This window comes from Oncorhynchus keta, unplaced genomic scaffold (genome assembly GCF_023373465.1).
Source record: "Oncorhynchus keta strain PuntledgeMale-10-30-2019 unplaced genomic scaffold, Oket_V2 Un_scaffold_12020_pilon_pilon, whole genome shotgun sequence".
In the NCBI taxonomy this organism is placed as follows: Eukaryota; Metazoa; Chordata; class Actinopteri; order Salmoniformes; family Salmonidae; genus Oncorhynchus; species Oncorhynchus keta.
Window position 1 is genome coordinate 280,538 of NW_026290764.1, and position 22,850 is coordinate 303,387.

The window sequence follows — 22,850 nt, forward strand, 5'->3', positions numbered from 1 at the left end:
CTTGAGACACAACAGTACACTGAACTGTTACAGTAGTTCACCTCCTAGAGACACAACAGTACACTGAACTGTTACAGTAGTTCACCTCCTTGAAACACAACAGAACACTGAACTGTTACAGTAGTTCACCTCCTTGAGACACAACAGTACACTGAACTGTTACAGTAGTTCACCTCCTTGAGACACAACAGTACACAAACTGTTACAGTAGGTCACCTCCTTGAGACACTATAACACACTGAACTGTTACAGTAGTTCACCTCTTAGAGACACTATAACACACTGAACTGTTACAGTAGTTCACCTCCTAGAGAGACACTATAACACACTGAACTGTTACAGTAGTTCACCTCCTAGAGACACTATAACACACTGAACTGTTACAGTAGTTCACCTCCTTGAGACACTATAACACACTGAACTGTTACAGTAGTTCACCTCTTAGAGACACTATAACACACTGAACTGTTACAGTAGTTCACCTCCTAGAGACACTATAACACACTGAACTGTTACAGTAGTTCACCTCCTAGTGACACTATAACACACTGAACTGTTACAGTAGTTCACCTCCTTGAGACACAACAGTACACTGAACTGTTACAGTAGTTCACCTCCTTGAGACACAACAGTACACTGAACTGTTACAGTAGTTCACCTCCTAGAGACACTATAACACACTGAACTGTTACAGTAGTTCACCTCCTTGAAAAATAACAGTACACTGAACTGATACAGTATTTCACGTCTTAGTGAGAGACACTATAACACACTGAACTGTTACAGTAGTTCACCTCCTAGAGACACTATAACACACTGAACTGTTACAGTAGTTCACCTCCTAGAGACACTATAACACACTGAACTGTTACAGTAGTTCACCTCCTTGAGACACAATAACACACTGAACTGTTACAGTAGTTCACCTCCTTAGAGACACTATAACACACTGAACTGTTACAGTAGTTCACCTCTTAGAGACACTATAACACACTGAACTGTTACAGTAGTTCACCTCTTGTGAGAGACACTATAACACACTGAACTGTTACAGTAGTTCACCTTAGAGACACTATAACACACTGAACTGTTACAGTAGTTCACCTCCTAGAGACACTATAACACACTGAACTGTTACAGTAGTTCACCTCCTAGAGACACTATAACACACTGAACTGTTACAGTAGTTCACCTCTTAGAGACACTATAACACACTGAACTGTTACAGTAGTTCACCTCCTTAGAGACACTATAACACACTGAACTGTTACAGTAGTTCACCTCCTAGAGACACTATAACACACTGAACTGTTACAGTAGTTCACCTCCTAGAGACACTATAACACACTGAACTGTTACAGTAGTTCACCTCCTTGAGACACTATAACACACTGAACTGTTACAGTAGTTCACCTCTTAGAGACACTATAACACACTGAACTGTTACAGTAGTTCACCTCCTTGAGACACTATAACACACTGAACTGTTACAGTAGTTCACCTCCTAGAGACACTATAACACACTGAACTGTTACAGTAGTTCACCTCTTAGTGACACTATAACACACTGAACTGTTACAGTAGTTCACCTCCTTGTGACAACTATACACTGAACTGTTACAGTAGTTCACCTCCTAGAGACACAACAGTACACTGAACTGTTACAGTAGTTCACCTCCTAGAGACACTATAACACACTGAACTGTTACAGTAGTTCACCTCCTTGAGACACTAACAGTACACTGAACTGTTACAGTAGTTCACCTCCTTGAGACACAACAGTACACTGAACTGTTACAGTAGTTCACCTCCTAGAGACACAACAGTACACTGAACTGTTACAGTAGTTCACCTCCTAGAGACACAACAGTACACTGAACTGTTACAGTAGTTCACCTCCTTGAGACACAACAGTACACTGAACTGTTACAGTAGTTCACCTCCTTGAGACACAACAGTACACTGAACTGTTACAGTAGTTCACCTCCTTGAGACACTATAACACACTGAACTGTTACAGTAGTTCACCTCCTAGTGAGAGACACTATAACACACTGAACTGTTACAGTAGTTCACCTCCTAGAGACACTATAACACACTGAACTGTTACAGTAGTTCACCTCCTAGAGAGAGACACTATAACACACTGAACTGTTACAGTAGTTCACCTCCTTGAGACACTATAACACACTGAACTGTTACAGTAGTTCACCTCCTAGAGACACTATAACACACTGAACTGTTACAGTAGTTCACCTCCTAGAGACACTATAACACACTGAACTGTTACAGTAGTTCACCTCCTTGAGACACAACAGCACACTGAACTGTTACAGTAGTTCACCTCCTAGAGAGAGACACTATAACACACTGAACTGTTACAGTAGTTCACCTCCTTGAGACACAACAGTACACTGAACTGTTACAGTAGTTCACCTCCTTGAGACACAACAGTACACTGAACTGTTACAGTAGTTCACCTCCTAGAGACACTATAACACACTGAACTGTTACAGTAGTTCACCTCCTTGAAAAATAACACACTGAACTGTTACAGTATTTCACGTCTTAGTGAGAGACACTATAACACACTGAACTGTTACAGTAGTTCACCTCCTAGAGACACTATAACACACTGAACTGTTACAGTAGTTCACCTCCTAGAGACACTATAACACACTGAACTGTTACAGTAGTTCACCTCCTTGAGACACAACAGTACACTGAACTGTTACAGTAGTTCACCTCCTAGAGACACTATAACACACTGAACTGTTACAGTAGTTCACCTCCTAGAGACACTATAACACACTGAACTGTTACAGTAGTTCACCTCCTAGAGACACTATAACACACTGAACTGTTACAGTAGTTTGAGAGACACTATAACACACTGAACTGTTACAGTAGTTCACCTCCTTGAGACACTATAACACACTGAACTGTTACAGTAGTTCACCTCCTAGAGACACTATAACACACTGAACTGTTACAGTAGTTCACCTCTTAGAGACACTATAACACACTGAACTGTTACAGTAGTTCACCTCCTAGAGACACTATAACACACTGAACTGTTACAGTAGTTCACCTCCTTGAGACACAATAACACACTGAACTGTTACAGTAGTTCACCTCCTTGAGACACATAAGTACACTGAACTGTTACAGTAGTTCACCTTAGAGACACAACAGTACACTGAACTGTTACAGTAGTTCACCTCCTTGAGACACTATAACACACTGAACTGTTACAGTAGTTCACCTCCTAGAGACACTATAACACACTGAACTGTTACAGTAGTTCACCTCCTAGAGACACTATAACACACTGAACTGTTACAGTAGTTCACCTCCTAGAGACACAACAGTACGCTGAAATGTTACAGTAGTTCACCTCCTTGAGACACAACAGTACACTGAACTGTTACAGTAGGTCACCTCCCAGAGAAACTATAACACACTGAAATGTTACAGTAGTTCACCTCCTTGAGACACAACAGTACACTGAACTGTTACAGTAGGTCACCTCCCAGAGAAACTATAACACACTGAAATGTTACAGTAGGTCACCTCCTTGAGACACATAAACACTGAACTGTTACAGTAGTTCACCTCCTTGAGACACATACAGTACACTGAACTGTTACAGTAGTTCACCTCCTTGAGACACTATACAGTACACTGAACTGTTACAGTAGTTCACCTCCTTAGAGACACTATAACACACTGAACTGTTACAGTAGTTCACCTCCTTAGGGAGAGACACTATAACACACTGAACTGTTACAGTAGTTCACCTCCTAGAGACACTATAACACACTGAACTGTTACAGTAGTTCACCTCCTAGAGACACTATAACACACTGAACTGTTACAGTAGTTCACCTCCTAGAGACACTATAACACACTGAAATGTTACAGTAGTTCACCTCCTTAGAGACACTATAACACACTGAACTGTTACAGTAGTTCACCTCCTAGAGAGAGACACTATAACACACTGAACTGTTACAGTAGTTCACCTCCTTGAGACACTATAACAGTACACTGAACTGTTACAGTAGTTCACTAGAGACACTATAACACACTGAACTGTTACAGTAGTTCACCTCCTAGAGACACTATAACACACTGAACTGTTACAGTAGTTCACCTCCTAGAGACACTATAACACACTGAACTGTTACAGTAGTTCACCTCCTAGAGACACTATAACACACTGAACTGTACAGTAGTTCACCTCTTAGAGAGACACTATAACACACTGAACTGTTACAGTAGTTCACCTCCTAGAGAGACACTATAACACACTGAACTGTTACAGTAGTTCACCTCTTGAGACACTATAACACACTGAACTGTTACAGTAGTTCACCTCCTAGAGACACTATAACACACTGAACTGTTACAGTAGTTCACCTCCTTAGAGACACTATAACACACTGAACTGTTACAGTAGTTCACCTCCTAGAGACACTATAACACACTGAACTGTTACAGTAGTTCACCTCCTTAGAGACACTATAACACACTGAACTGTTACAGTAGTTCACCTCCTTGAGACACTAAACACACTGAACTGTTACAGTAGTTCACCTCCTAGAGACACTATAACACACTGAACTGTTACAGTAGTTCACTAGAGACACTATAACACACTGAACTGTTACAGTAGTTCACCTCCTTGAGACACTATAACACACTGAACTGTTACAGTAGTTCACCTCCTTGAGACACTATAACACACTGAACTGTTACAGTAGTTCACCTCTTAGAGACACTATAACACACTGAACTGTTACAGTAGTTCACCTCTTAGAGACACTATAACACACTGAACTGTTACAGTAGTTCACCTCCTGAGACACAACTATAACACACTGAACTGTTACAGTAGTTCACCTCCTATAACACACTGAACTGTTACAGTAGTTCACCTCCTTAGAGACACTATAACACACTGAACTGTTACAGTAGTTCACCTCCTAGAGACACATACACACACTGAACTGTTACAGTAGTTCACCTCCTTGAGACACAACACACTGAACTGTTACAGTAGTTCACCTCCTTGAGACACAACAGACACTGAACTAACAGTAGTTCACTGAGTACACTGAACTGTTACAGTAGTTCACCTCCTAGAGACACTATAACACACTGAACTGTTACAGTAGTTCACCTCCTAGAGAGACACTATAACACACTGAACTGTTACAGTAGTTCACCTCCTAGAGACACTATAACACACTGAACTGTTACAGTAGTTCACCTCCTAGAGACACTATAACACACTGAACTGTTACAGTAGTTCACCTCCTGACACAATAACACACTGAACTGTTACAGTAGTTCACCTCCTTGAGACACTATAACACACTGAACTGTTACAGTAGTTCACCTCCTAGAGAGACACTATAACACACTGAATTGTTACAGTAGTTCACCTCCTTGAGACACTATAACACACTGAACTGTTACAGTAGTTCACCTCCTTGAGAAACAACAGTACACTGAACTGTTACAGTATTTCACATCATTGAGACACTATAACACACTGAACTGATACAGTATTTCACATCTTAGTGAGAGACACTATAACACACTGAACTGTTACAGTAGTTCACCTCCTAGAGACACTATAACACACTGAACTGTTACAGTAGTTCACCTCCTTGAGACACAACAGTACACTGAACTGTTACAGTAGTTCACCTCCTTGAGACACTATAACACACTGAACTGTTACAGTAGTTCACCTCCTAGAGACACTATAACACACTGAACTGTTACAGTAGTTCACCTCCTAGAGAGACACTATAGACACTGAACTGTTACAGTAGTTCACTGACACTATAACACACTGAACTGTTACAGTAGTTCACCTCCTTGAGACACTATAACACACTGAACTGTTACAGTAGTTCACCTCCTTGAGACACAATAACACACTGAACTGTTACAGTAGTTCACCTCCTAGAGACACTATAACACACTGAACTGTTACAGTAGTTCACCTCCTAGAGACACTATAACACACTGAACTGTTACAGTAGTTCACCTCTTAGTGACACTATAACACACTGAACTGTTACAGTAGTTCACCTCTTAGTGACACTATAACACACTGAACTGTCACAGTAGTTCACCTCTTAGTGACACTATAACACACTGAACTGTTACAGTAGTTCACCTCCTTGAGACACAATAACACACTGAACTGTTACAGTAGTTCACCTCCTTGAGACACTATAACACACTGAACTGTTACAGTAGTTCACCTCCTTGAGACACTATAACACACTGAACTGTTACAGTAGTTCACCTCTTAGTGACACTATAACACACTGAACTGTTACAGTAGTTCACCTCCTAGAGACACTATAACACACTGAACTGTTACAGTAGTTCACCTCCTAGAGACACTATAACACACTGAACTGTTACAGTAGTTCACCTCCTTGAGACACAACAGTACACTGAACTGTTACAGTAGTTCACCTCCTTGAGACACAACAGTACACTGAACTGTTACAGTAGTTCACCTCCTAGAGACACAACAGTACACTGAACTGTTACAGTAGTTCACCTCCTAGAGACACTATAACACACTGAAATGTTACAGTAGTTCACCTCCTAGAGACACTATAACACACTGAACTGTTACAGTAGTTCACCTCCTTGAGAGACACAATAACACACTGAACTGTTACAGTAGTTCACCTCCTTGAGACACAACAGTACACTGAACTGTTACAGTAGTTCACCTCCTTGAGACACTATAACAGTACACTGAACTGTTACAGTAGTTCACCTCCTTGAGACACTATAACACACTGAACTGTTACAGTAGTTCACCTCTTAGAGACACTATAACACACTGAACTGTTACAGTAGTTCACCTCCTAGAGACACTATAACACACTGAACTGTTACAGTAGTTCACCTCCTTGAGACACTATAACACACTGAACTGTTACAGTAGTTCACCTCCTAGAGAGACACTATAACACACTGAACTGTTACAGTAGTTCACCTCCTTAGAGACACTATAACACACTGAACTGTTACAGTAGTTCACCTCCTTGAGACACTATAACACACTGAACTGTTACAGTAGTTCACCTCTTAGAGACACTATAACACACTGAACTGTTACAGTAGTTCACCTCCTTAGAGACACTATAACACACTGAACTGTTACAGTAGTTCACCTCCTTGAGACACTATAAGTACACTGAACTGTTACAGTAGTTCACCTCCTTGAGAGACAACATAACACACTGAACTGTTACAGTAGTTCACCTCCTAGAGACACTATAACACACTGAACTGTTACAGTAGTTCACCTCCTAGAGACACTATAACACACTGAACTGTTACAGTAGTTCACCTCTTAGAGACACTATAACACACTGAACTGTTACAGTAGTTCACCTCTTAGAGACACTATAACACACTGAACTGTCACAGTAGTTCACCTCTTAGTGACACTATAACACACTGAACTGTTACAGTAGTTCACCTCATTGTGACACTATAACACACTGAACTGTTACAGTAGTTCACCTCCTAGAGACACTATAACACACTGAACTGTTACAGTAGTTCACCTCCTAGAGACACTATAACACACTGAACTGTTACAGTAGTTCACCTCCTAGAGACACTATAACACACTGAACTGTTACAGTAGTTCACCTCCTAGAGACACAACAGTACACTGAACTGTTACAGTAGTTCACCTCCTTGAGACACAACAGTACACTGAACTGTTACAGTAGTTCACACTGAACTGTTACAGTAGTTCACCTCTTAGAGACACTATAACACACTGAACTGTTACAGTAGTTCACCTCCTTGAGACACTAACAGTACACTGAACTGTTACAGTAGTTCACCTCTTAGAGACACTATAACACACTGAACTGTTACAGTAGTTCACCTAGAGACACTATAACACACTGAACTGTTACAGTAGAGAGACACTATAACACACTGAACTGTTACAGTAGTTCACCTCCTTGAGACACTATAACACACTGAACTGTTACAGTAGTTCACCTCCTTGAGACACTATAAGTACACTGAACTGTTACAGTAGTTCACCTCCTAGAGACACTATAACACACTGAACTGTTACAGTAGTTCACCTCTTAGTGACACTATAACACACTGAACTGTTACAGTAGTTCACCTCCTTGAGACACTATAACACACTGAACTGTTACAGTAGTTCACCTCCTAGAGACACTATAACACACTGAACTGTTACAGTAGTTCACCTCCTAGAGACACTATAACACACTGAACTGTTACAGTAGTTCACCTCCTAGAGACACTATAACACACTGAACTGTTACAGTAGTTCACCTCCTAGAGACACTATAACACACTGAACTGTTACAGTAGTTCACCTCCTAGAGAGAGACACTATAACACACTGAACTGTCACAGTAGTTCACCTCCTAGAGACACTATAACACACTGAACTGTTACAGTAGTTCACCTCCTAGAGATACAACAGTACACTGAACTGTTACAGTAGTTCACCTCCCAGAGAAACTATAACACACTGAACTGTTACAGTAGTTCACCTCCTAGAGACACTATAACACACTGAACTGTTACAGTAGTTCACCTCCTGAGAGACACATAACACACTGAACTGTTACAGTAGTTCACCTCCTAGAGACACTATAACACACTGAACTGTTACAGTAGTTCACCTCCTTGAGACACTATAACACACTGAACTGTTACAGTAGTTCACCTCTTAGAGACACTATAACACACTGAACTGTTACAGTAGTTCACCTCCTAGAGACACTATAACACACTGAACTGTTACAGTAGTTCACCTCTTGAGTGACACTATAACACACTGAACTGTTACAGTAGTTCACCTCCTTGAGACACTAAACACACTGAACTGTTACAGTAGTTCACCTCCTAGAGACACTAACAGTACACTGAACTGTTACAGTAGTTCACCTCCTTGAGACACTATAACAGTACACTGAACTGTTACAGTAGTTCACCTCCTTGAGACACAACAGTACACTGAACTGTTACAGTAGTTCACCTCTTGAGACTATAACACACTGAACTGTTACAGTAGTTCACCTCCTAGAGACACTATAACACACTGAACTGTTACAGTATTTCACGTCTTTGTTAGAGACGCTATAACACACGGAACTGATACAATAGTTCACGTCCTAAAGACACTATAAAAACACTGAACTGTTACAGTAGTTCACCTCCTAGTGACACTATAACACACTGAACTGTTACAGTAGTTCACCTCCTAGAGACACTATAACACACTGAACTGTTACAGTAGTTCACCTCCTAGTGACACTATAACACACTGAACTGTTACAGTAGTTCACCTCCCTAGAGACACTATAACACACTGAACTGTTACAGTAGTTCACCTCCTAGAGACACTATAACACACTGAACTGTTACAGTAGTTCACCTCCTAGAGACACTATAACACACTGAACTGTTACAGTAGTTCACTGACACTATAACACACTGAACTGTTACAGTAGTTCACCTCCTAGAGACACTATAACACACTGAACTGTTACAGTAGTTCACCTCTTAGTGACAGACACTATAACACACTGAACTGTTACAGTAGTTCACCTCCTTGAGACACAACACACTGAACTGTTACAGTAGTTCACCTCCTTGAGACACACTATAGTACACTGAACTGTTACAGTAGTTCACCTCCTAGAGACACAATAACACACTGAACTGTTACAGTAGTTCACCTCCTAGAGACACTATAACACACTGAACTGTTACAGTAGTTCACCTCCTTGAGAGACAACTATAACACACTGAACTGTTACAGTAGTTCACCTCCTTAGAGACACTATAACACACTGAACTGTTACAGTAGTTCACCTCCTGAGACACTATAACACACTGAACTGTTACAGTATTTCATGTCTTAGTGAGAGACACAATAACACACTGAACTGTTACAGTAGTTCACCTCCCAGAGACACTATAACACACTGAACTGTTACAGTAGTTCACCTCCTAGAGACACTATAACACACTGAACTGTTACAGTAGTTCACCTCCTAGAGACACTATAACACACTGAACTGTTACAGTAGTTCACCTCCTAGAGACACTATAACACACTGAACTGTTACAGTAGTTCACCTCCTAGAGACACTATACAGTACACTGAACTGTTACAGTAGTTCACCTCCTTAGAGACACATAAGTACACTGAACTGTTACAGTAGTTCACCTCCTAGAGACACTATAACAGTACACTGAACTGTTACAGTAGTTCACCTCCTTGAGACACTATAACACACTGAACTGTTACAGTAGTTCACCTCCTAGAGACACTATAACACACTGAACTGTTACAGTAGTTCACCTCCTGAGAGACACTATAACACACTGAACTGTTACAGTAGTTCACCTCCTAGAGACACTATAACACACTGAACTGTTACAGTAGTTCACCTCTTAGAGACACAACAGTACACTGAACTGTTACAGTAGTTCACCTCCTTAGAGACACAAACAGTACACTGAACTGACAGTAGTTCACCTCCTAGAGACACTATAACACACTGAACTGTTACAGTAGTTCACCTCCTTGAGACACAACAGTACACTGAACTGTTACAGTAGTTCACCTCCTAGAGACACTATAACACACTGAACTGTTACAGTAGTTCACCTCCTAGAGACACTATAACACACTGAACTGTTACAGTAGTTCACCTCCTAGAGAGACACTATAACACACTGAACTGTTACAGTAGTTCACCTCCTAGAGAGAGACACTATAACACACTGAACTGTTACAGTAGTTCACCTCTTAGAGACACTATAACACACTGAACTGTTACAGTAGTTCACCTCCTTGAGACACAACAGTACACTGAACTGTTACAGTAGTTCACCTCCTTGAGACACAATAACAGTACACTGAACTGTTACAGTAGTTCACCTCCTAGAGACACTATAACACACTGAACTGTTACAGTAGTTCACCTCCTAGAGACACTATAACACACTGAACTGTTACAGTAGTTCACCTCATTGTGACACTATAACACACTGAACTGTTACAGTAGTTCACCTCCTAGAGACACTATAACACACTGAACTGTCACAGTCGTTCACCTCTTAGTGACACTATAACACACTGAACTGTTGAAGTAGTTCACCTCCTTGAGACACAACAGTACACTGAACTGTTACAGTAGTTCACCTCCTTGAGACACAACAGTACACTGAACTGTTACAGTAGTTCACCTCCTAGAGACACAACAGTACACTGAACTGTTACAGTAGTTCACCTCCTTGAGACACTATAACACACTGAACTGTTACAGTAGTTCACCTCCTTGAGACACTATAACACACTGAACTGTTACAGTAGTTCACCTCCTTGAGACACAACAGTACACTGAACTGTTACAGTAGTTCACCTCCTGAGACACTATAACACACTGAACTGTTACAGTAGTTCACGTCTTAGTGAGAGACACTATAACACACTGAACTGTTACAGTAGTTCACCTCCTAGAGACACTATAACACACTGAACTGTTACAGTAGTTCACCTCCTAGAGACACTATAACACACTGAACTGTTACAGTAGTTCACCTCCTAGAGACACTATAACACACTGAACTGTTACAGTAGTTCACCTCCTAGAGACACTATAACACACTGAACTGTTACAGTAGTTCACCTCCTAGAGACACTATAACACACTGAACTGTTACAGTAGTTCATAACACACTGAACTGTCACAGTAGTTCACCTCCTAGAGACACTATAACACACTGAACTGTTACAGTAGTTCACCTCCTTGAGACACTATAACACACTGAACTGTTACAGTAGTTCACCTCCTAGAGACACTATAACACACTGAACTGTTACAGTAGTTCACCTCCTAGAGACACTATAACACACTGAACTGTTACAGTAGTTCACCTCCTAGAGACACTATAACACACTGAACTGTTACAGTAGTTCACCTCCTAGAGACACTATAACACACTGAACTGTTACAGTAGTTCACCTCCTAGAGACACTATAACACACTGAACTGTTACAGTAGTTCACCTCCTAGAGACACAATAACACACTGAACTGTTACAGTAGTTCACCTCCTAGAGACACTATAACACACTGAACTGTTACAGTAGTTCACCTCCTAGAGACACTATAAAAACACTGAACTGTTACAGTAGTTCACCTCCTAGTGACACTATAACACACTGAACTGTTACAGTAGTTCACCTCTTAGAGACACTATAACACACTGAACTGTTACAGTAGTTCACCTCCTAGAGACACTATAACACACTGAACTGTTACAGTAGTAGAGACACTATAACACACTGAACTGTTACAGTAGTTCACCTCCTAGAGACACTATAACACACTGAACTGTTACAGTAGTTCACCTCCTAGAGACACAATAAGTACACTGAACTGTTACAGTAGTTCACCTCCTTGAGACACTATAACACACTGAACTGTTACAGTAGTTCACCTCCTAGAGACACAATAACACACTGAACTGTTACAGTAGTTCACCTCCTTGAGACACTATAACACACTGAACTGTTACAGTAGTTCACCTCCTTGAGACACTATAACACACTGAACTGTTACAGTAGTTCACCTCCTTGAGACACAACAGTACACTGAACTGTTACAGTAGTTCACCTCCTAGAGACACTATAACACACTGAACTGTTACAGTAGTTCACCTCCTAGAGACACTATAACACACTGAACTGTTACAGTAGTTCACCTCCTAGAGACACTATAACACACTGAACTGTTACAGTAGTTCACCTCTTAGTGAGAGACACTATAACACACTGAACACACTGAACTGTGAACTGTTACAGTAGTTCACCTCCTTGAGACACTATAACACACTGAACTGTTACAGTAGTTCACCTCCTTGAGACACAACAGTACACTGAACTGTTACAGTAGTTCACCTCCTAGAGACACTATAACACACTGAACTGTCACAGTAGTTCACCTCTTAGTGACACTATAACACACTGAACTGTTACAGTAGTTCACCTCATTGTGACACTATAACACACTGAACTGTTACAGTAGTTCACCTCCTAGAGACACTATAACACACTGAACTGTCACAGTCGTTCACCTCTTAGTGACACTATAACACACTGAACTGTTACAGTAGTTCACCTCCTTGAGACACAACAGTACACTGAACTGTTACAGTAGTTCACCTCCTTGAGACACAACAGTACACTGAACTGTTACAGTAGTTCACCTCCTAGAGACACTATAACACACTGAACTGTTACAGTAGTTCACCTCCTAGAGACACAATAACACACTGAACTGTTACAGTAGTTCACCTCCTTGAGACACAATAACACACTGAACTGTTACAGTAGTTCACCTCCTTGAGACACTATAACACACTGAACTGTTACAGTAGTTCACCTCCTAGAGACACTATAACACACTGAACTGTTACAGTATTTCACGTCTTAGTGAGAGACACAATAACACACTGAACTGTTACAGTAGTTCACCTCCTAGAGACACTATAACACACTGAACTGTTACAGTAGTTCACCTCCTAGAGACACTATAACACACTGAACTGTTACAGTAGTTCACCTCTTAGAGACACTATAACACACTGAACTGTTACAGTAGTTCACCTCCTAGAGAGACACTATAACACACTGAACTGTTACAGTAGTTCACCTCCTAGAGACACTATAACACACTGAACTGTTACAGTAGTTCACCTCCTAGAGACACTATAACACACTGAACTGTTACAGTAGTTCACCTCCTAGAGACACTATAACACACTGAACTGTTACAGTAGTTCACCTCCTAGAGACACTATAACACACTGAACTGTTACAGTAGTTCACCTCCTAGAGACACTAAACACACTGAACTGTTACAGTAGTTCACCTCCTACACACACTGAACTGTTACAGTAGTTCACCTCCTTGAGACACTATAACACACTGAACTGTTACAGTAGTTCACCTCCTAGAGACACAACAGTACACTGAACTGTTACAGTTCACCTCCTTGAGACACAACAGTACACTGAACTGTTAGACACAATAACACACTGAACTGTTACAGTAGTTCACCTCCTAGAGACACTATAACACACTGAACTGTTACAGTAGTTCACCTCCTTGAGACACAACAGTACACTGAACTGTTACAGTAGTTCACCTCCTTAGAGACACAATAACACACTGAACTGTTACAGTAGTTCACCTCCTAGAGACACTATAACACACTGAACTGTTACAGTATTTCATGTCTTAGTGAGAGACACAATAACACACTGAACTGTTACAGTAGTTCACCTCCTAGAGACACTATAACACACTGAACTGTTACAGTAGTTCACCTCCTAGAGACACTATAACACACTGAACTGTTACAGTAGTTCACCTCCTAGAGACACTATAACACACTGAACTGTTACAGTAGTTCACCTCCTTAGTGACACTATAACACACTGAACTGTTACAGTAGTTCACCTCCTTAGAGACACTATAACACACTGAACTGTTACAGTAGTTCACCTCTTAGTGACACTATAACACACTGAACTGTTACAGTAGTTCACCTCCTTGAGACACAACAGTACACTGAACTGTTACAGTAGTTCACCTCCTAGAGACACAATAACACACTGAACTGTTACAGTAGTTCACCTCCTAGAGACACTATAACACACTGAACTGTTACAGTAGTTCACTGAGACACAATATAACACTGAACTGTTACAGTAGTTCACCTCCTTGAGACACAACAGTACACTGAACTGTTACAGTAGTTCACCTCCTTGAGACACAATAACACACTGAACTGTTACAGTAGTTCACCTCCTAGAGACACTATAACACACTGAACTGTTACAGTAGTTCACCTCCTTGAGACACTATAACAGTACACTGAACTGTTACAGTAGTTCACCTCCTTGAGACACAATACACTGAACTGTTACAGTAGTTCACCTCCTTAGAGACACTATAACACACTGAACTGTTACAGTAGTTCACCTCCTTGAGACACTATAACACACTGAACTGTTACAGTAGTTCACCTCCTAGAGACACTATAACACACTGAACTGTTACAGTAGTTCACCTCCTTAGAGACACTATAACACACTGAACTGTTACAGTAGTTCACCTCCTTAGAGACACTATAACACACTGAACTGTTACAGTAGTTCACCTCTAGAGACACTATAACACACTGAACTGTTACAGTAGTTCACCTCCTAGAGACACTATAACACACTGAACTGTTACAGTAGTTCACCTCCTTAGAGACACTATAACACACTGAACTGTTACAGTAGTTCACCTCCTAGAGACACTATAACACACTGAACTGTTACAGTAGTTCACCTCCTAGAGAGACACTATAACACACTGAACTGTTACAGTAGTTCACCTCCTAGAGAGAGACACTATAACACACTGAACTGTTACAGTAGTTCACCTCCTTGAGACACAACAGTACACTGAACTGTTACAGTAGTTCACCTCCTTGAGACACAATAACACACTGAACTGTTACAGTAGTTCACCTCCTAGAGACACTATAACACACTGAACTGTTACAGTAGTCCACCTCCTTGAAAAATAACAGTACACTGAACTGATACAGTATTTCACGTCTTAGTGAGAGACACTATAACACACTGAACTGTTACAGTAGTTCACCTCCTAGAGACACTATAACACACTGAACTGTTACAGTAGTTCACCTCCTAGAGACACTATAACACACTGAACTGTTACAGTAGTTCACCTCCTTAGAGACACTATAACACACTGAACTGTTACAGTAGTTCACCTCTTAGAGACACTATAACACACTGAACTGTTACAGTAGTTCACCTCTTAGTGAGAGACACAATAACACACTGAACTGTTACAGTAGTTCACCTCCAAGAGACACTATAACACACTGAACTGTTACAGTAGTTCACGTCCTAGAGACACTATAACACACTGAACTGTTACAGTAGTTCACCTCCTAGAGACACTATAACACACTGAACTGTTACAGTAGTTCACCTCCTAGAGACACTATAACACACTGAACTGTTACAGTAGTTCACCTCCTAGAGACACTATAACACACTGAACTGTTACAGTAGTTCACCTCCTTAGAGACACACACTGAACAGTAGTTCACTGAACTGTTACAGTAGTTCACCTCCTTAGAGACACTATAACACACTGAACTGTTACAGTAGTTCACCTCCTAGAGACACTATAACACACTGAACTGTTACAGTAGTTCACCTCCTTAGAGACACTATAACACACTGAACTGTTACAGTAGTTCACCTCCTAGAGACACTATAACACACTGAACTGTTACAGTAGTTCACCTCCTTGAGACACTATAGTACACTGAACTGTTACAGTAGTTCACCTCCTGAGACATAACACACTGAACTGTTACAGTAGTTCACCTCCTAGAGACACTATAACACACTGAACTGTTACAGTAGTTCACCTCCTAGAGACACTATAACACACTGAACTGTTACAGTAGTTCACCTCCTAGAGACACTATAACACACTGAACTGTTACAGTAGTTCACCTCCTAGAGACACTATAACACACTGAACTGTTACAGTAGTTCACCTCCTAGAGACACTATAACACACTGAACTGTTACAGTAGTTCACCTCTTAGTGACTCTATAACACACTGAACTGTTACAGTAGTTCACCTCCTTGAGACACTATAACACACTGAACTGTTACAGTAGTTCACCTCCTTGAGACACTATAACACACTGAACTGTTACAGTAGTTCACCTCCTAGAGACACTATAACACACTGAATTGTTACAGTAGTTCACCTCCTAGAGACACTATAACAGACTGAAATGTTACACTAGTTCACCTCTTAGAGACACACACTATAACAGACTGAACTGTTACAGTATTTCATGTCTTAGTGAGAGACACAATAACACACTGAACTGTTACAGTAGTTCACCTCTTAGTGACACTATAACACACTGAACTGTTACAGTAGTTCACCTCTTAGTGACACTATAACACACTGAACTGTTACAGTAGTTCACCTCTTAGTGACACTATAACACACTGAACTGTTACAGTAGTTCACCTCATAGTGACACTATAACACACTGAACTGTCACAGTAGTTCACCTCCTTGAGACACTATAACACACTGAAACTGTTCACAGACACTATAACACACTAGAACTGTTACAGTAGTTCACCTCCTAGAGACACTATAACACACTGAACTGTTACAGTAGTTCACCTCCTTGAGACACATAACACACTGAACTGTTACAGTAGTTCACCTCCTAGAGACACTATAACACACTGAACTGTTACAGTAGTTCACCTCCTTAGAGACACTATAACACACTGAACTGTTACAGTAGTTCACCTCCTAGAGACACTATAACACACTGAACTGTTACAGTAGTTCACCTCCTAGAGACACTATAACACACTGAACTGTTACAGTCGTTCACCTCTTAGTGACACTATAACACACTGAACTGTTACAGTAGTTCACCTCCTTGAGACACAACAGTACACTGAACTGTTACAGTAGTTCATAACAGTACACTGAACTGTTACAGTAGTTCACCTCCTAGAGACACTATACACACACTGAACTGTTACAGTAGTTCACCTCCTTAGAGACACTATAACACACTGAACTGTTACAGTAGTTCACCTCCTAGAGACACTATAACACACTGAACTGTTACAGTAGTTCACCTCCTAGAGACACTATAACACACTGAACTGTTACAGTAGTTCACCTCCTTGAGACACTATAACACACTGAACTGTTACAGTAGTTCACCTCCTTGAGACACTATAACACACTGAACTGTTACAGTAGTTCACCTCCTTGAGACACTATAACACACTGAACTGTTACAGTAGTTCACCTCCTGAGAGACACTATAACACACTGAACTGTTACAGTAGTTCACCTCCTTAGAGACACTATAACACACTGAACTGTTACAGTAGTTCACCTCCTAGAGACACTATAACACACTGAAATGTTACAGTAGTTCACCTCCTAGAGACACTATAACACACTGAACTGTTACAGTAGTTCACCTCCTAGAGACACTATAACACACTGAACTGTTACAGTAGTTCACCTCCTAGAGACACTATAACACACTGAACTGTTACAGTAGTTCACCTCCTTAGAGACACTATAACACACTGAACTGTTACAGTAGTTCACCTCTTAGTGACACTATAACACACTGAACTGTTACAGTAGTTCACCTCCTAGAGACACTATAACACACTGAACTGTCACAGTCGTTCACCTCTTAGTGACACTATAACACACTGAACTGTTGAAGTAGTTCACCTCCTTGAGACACAACAGTACACTGAACTGTTACAGTAGTTCACCTCCTTGAGACACAACAGTACACTGAACTGTTACAGTAGTTCACCTCCTAGAGACACTATAACACACTGAACTGTTACAGTAGTTCACCTCCTAGAGAGACACTACACACTGAACTGTTACAGTAGTTCACCTCCTAGAGACACTATAACACACTGAACTGTTACAGTAGTTCACCTCCTAGAGACACAACAACACACTGAACTGTTACAGTAGTTCACCTCCTTGAGACAAATAACAGTACACTGAACTGTTACAGTAGTTCACCTCCTTTACACTGAACTGTTACAGTAGTTCACCTCCTAGAGACACTATAACACACTGAACTGTTACAGTAGTTCACCTCCTTAGAGACACTATAACACACTGAACTGTTACAGTAGTTCACCTCCTAGAGACACTATAACACACTGAACTGTTACAGTAGTTCACCTCCTAGAGACACTATAACACACTGAACTGTTACAGTAGTTCACCTCCTAGAGACACTATAACACACTGAACTGTTACAGTAGTTCACCTCCTTAGAGACACTATAACACACTGAACTGTTACAGTAGTTCACCTCCTGAGACACTATAACACACTGAACTGTTACAGTAGTTCACCTCTTGAGACACTATAACACACTGAACTGTTACAGTAGTTCACCTCCTAGAGACACTATAACACACTGAACTGTTACAGTAGTTCACCTCCTAGAGAGAGACACTATAACACACTGAACTGTTACAGTAGTTCACCTCCTTGAGACACAATAACACACTGAACTGTTACAGTAGTTCACCTCCTTGAGACACAACAGTACACTGAACTGTTACAGTAGTTCACCTCCTTGAGACACAACAGTACACTGAACTGTTACAGTAGTGCACCTCCTAGAGACACTATAACACACTGAACTGTTACAGTAGTTCACCTCCTTAGAGACACTATAACACACTGAACTGTTACAGTAGTTCACCTCCTAGAGAGAGACACTATAACACACTGAACTGTTACAGTAGTTCACCTCCTAGAGACACTATAACACACTGAACTGTTACAGTAGTTCACCTCCTAGAGAGAGACACTATAACACACTGAACTGTTACAGTAGTTCACCTCTTAGTGACACTATAACACACTGAACTGTTACAGTAGTTCACCTCCTAGAGACACTATAACACACTGAACTGTTACAGTAGTTCACCTCCTAGTGACACTATAACACACTGAACTGTTACAGTAGTTCACCTCCTAGTGACACTATAACACACTGAACTGTTACAGTAGTTCACCTCCTAGAGAGAGACACTATAACACACTGAACTGTTACAGTAGTTCACCTCCTAGAGACACTATAACACACTGAACTGTTACAGTAGTTCACCTCCTTAGAGACACTATAACACACTGAACTGTTACAGTAGTTCACCTCCTTAGAGACACTATAACACACTGAACTGTTACAGTAGTTCACCTCTTAGAGACACTATAACACACTGAGTTCACTGAGACACTATAACACACTGAACTGTTACAGTAGTTCACCTCCTTGAGACACTATAACACACTGAACTGTTACAGTAGTTCACCTCCTTGAGACACTATAACACACTGAACTGTTACAGTAGTTCACTTAGAGACACTATAACACACTGAACTGTTACAGTAGTTCACCTCTTAGTGACACTATAACACACTGAACTGTTACAGTAGTTCACCTCCTAGAGACACTATAACACACTGAACTGTTACAGTAGTTCACCTCTTAGTGACACTATAACACACTGAACTGTTACAGTAGTTCACCTCTTAGTGACACTATAACACACTGAACTGTTACAGTAGTTCACCTCCTAGAGACACTATAACACACTGAACTGTTACAGTAGTTCACCTCTTAGTGACACTATAACACACTGAACTGTTACAGTAGTTCACCTCCTTGAAAAATAACAGTACACTGAACTGTTACAGTAGTTCACCTCATTGAGACACTATAACACACTGAACTGTTACAGTAGTTCACCTCTTAGAGACACTATAACACACTGAACTGTTACAGTAGTTCACCTCCTTGAGACACTATAACACACTGAACTGTTACAGTAGTTCACCTCTTAGAGACACTATAACAGTACACTGAACTGTTACAGTAGTTCACCTCCTGAGAGAGACACTATAACACACTGAACTGTTACAGTAGTTCACCTCCTAGAGACACTATAACACACTGAACTGTTACAGTAGTTCACCTCCTAGAGACACTATAACACACTGAACTGTTACAGTAGAGAGACACTATAACACACTGAACTGTTACAGTAGTTCACCTCTTAGAGACACTATAACACACTGAACTGTTACAGTAGTTCACCTCCTAGAGACACTATAACACACTGAACTGTTACAGTAGTTCACCTCCTAGAGACACTATAACACACTGAACTGTTACAGTAGTTCACCTCTTAGTGAGAGACACTATAACACACTGAACTGTTACAGTAGTTCACCTCCTTAGAGAGAGACACTATAACACACTGAACTGTTACAGTAGTTCACCTCCTTAGAGACACTATAACACACTGAACTGTTACAGTAGTTCACCTCCTGAGAGACACTATAACACACTGAACTGTTACAGTAGTTCACCTCCTGACACTATAACACACTGAACTGTTACAGTAGTTCACCTCCTAGAGACACTATAACACACTGAACTGTTACAGTAGTTCACTATGAGACACAACAGTACACTGAACTGTTACAGTAGTTCACCTCCTAGAGACACTATAACACACTGAACTGTTACAGAGTTCACTATAACACACTGAACTGTTACAGTAGTTCACCTCCTAGAGACACTATAACACACTGAACTGTTACAGTAGTTCACCTCCTTGAGACACTATAACACACTAACTGTCACAGTAGTTCACCTCTTAGTGACACTATAACACACTGAACTGTTACAGTAGTTCACCTCATTAGTGACACTATAACACACTGAACTGTTACAGTAGTTCACCTCTTAGTGACACTATAACACACTGAACTGTTACAGTAGTAGAGACACTATAACACACTGAACTGTCACAGTAGTTCACCTCTTAGTGACACTATAACACACTGAACTGTTACAGTAGTTCACCTCCTTGAGACACAACAGTACACTGAACTGTTACAGTAGTTCATAGACACTATAACACACTGAACTGTTACAGTAGTTCACCTCTTAGAGACACTATAACACACTGAACTGTTACAGTAGTTCACCTCCTTGAGACACTATAACACACTGAACTGTTACAGTAGTTCAACTAGAGACACTATAAGTACACTGAACTGTTACAGTAGTTCACCTCATTGAGACACTATAACACACTGAACTGTTACAGTAGTTCACCTCTTAGTGACACTATAACACACTGAACTGTTACAGTAGTTCACCTCTTAGTGACACTATAACACACTGAACTGTTACAGTAGTTCACCTCCTAGAGACACTATAACACACTGAACTGTTACAGTAGTTCACCTCTTAGTGACACTATAACACACTGAACTGTTACAGTAGTTCACCTCCTAGTGAGACACAATAACACACTGAACTGTCACAGTAGTTCACCTCCTTGAGACACAACAGTACACTGAACTGTTACAGTAGTTCACCTCCTTGAGACACAACAGTACACAAACTGTTACAGTAGGTCACCTCCTTGAGACACTATAACACACTGAACTGTTACAGTAGTTCACGTCTTAGGGAGAGACACTATAACACACTTAACTGTTACAGTAGTTCACCTCCTAGAGACACTATAACACACTGAACTGTTACAGTAGTTCACCTCCTAGAGATACTATAACACACTGAACTGTTACAGTAGTTCACCTCCTAGAGACACTATAACACACTGAACTGTTACAGTAGTTCACCTCCTAGAGAGAGACACTATAACACACTGAACTGTTACAGTAGTTCACCTCTTAGAGACACTATAACACACTGAACTGTTACAGTAGTTCACCTCCTAGAGACACTATAACACACTGAACTGTTACAGTAGTTCACCTCCTAGAGACACTATAACACACTGAACTGTTACAGTAGTTCACCTCCTAGAGAGAGACACTATAACACACTGAACTGTTACAGTAGTTCACCTCCTAGAGAGAGACACTATAACACACTGAACTGTCACAGTAGTTCACCTCCTTGAGACACAACAGTACACTGAACTGTTACAGTAGTTCACCTCCTTGAGACACAACAGTACACTGAACTGTTACAGTAGTTCACCTCCTAGAGACACAATAACACACTGAACTGTTACAGTAGTTCACCTCCTAG

General features: G+C 40.7%; 1 long non-coding RNA gene across 6 annotated transcripts; it reads right to left on the reverse strand.

Annotated features, from left to right (window-relative positions):
* Window positions 1-6: 6 nt before the first annotated feature.
* Window positions 7-22,635, reverse strand: LOC127927318 (uncharacterized). 6 transcript variants are annotated; one of them, XR_008126936.1, is made up of 3 exons: window positions 22,616-22,635; window positions 6,593-6,636; window positions 7-260 (listed from the first exon to the last, which is right to left on the reverse strand). It is a non-coding gene; the product is annotated as an uncharacterized LOC127927318 (long non-coding RNA). The 6 variants fall into 6 exon arrangements; XR_008126937.1 differs by lacking the exon at window positions 6,593-6,636 and adding an exon at window positions 18,117-18,160; XR_008126934.1 differs by lacking the exon at window positions 22,616-22,635 and adding an exon at window positions 19,792-19,811.
* Between the last annotated feature and the right edge of the window lie 215 nt (window positions 22,636-22,850).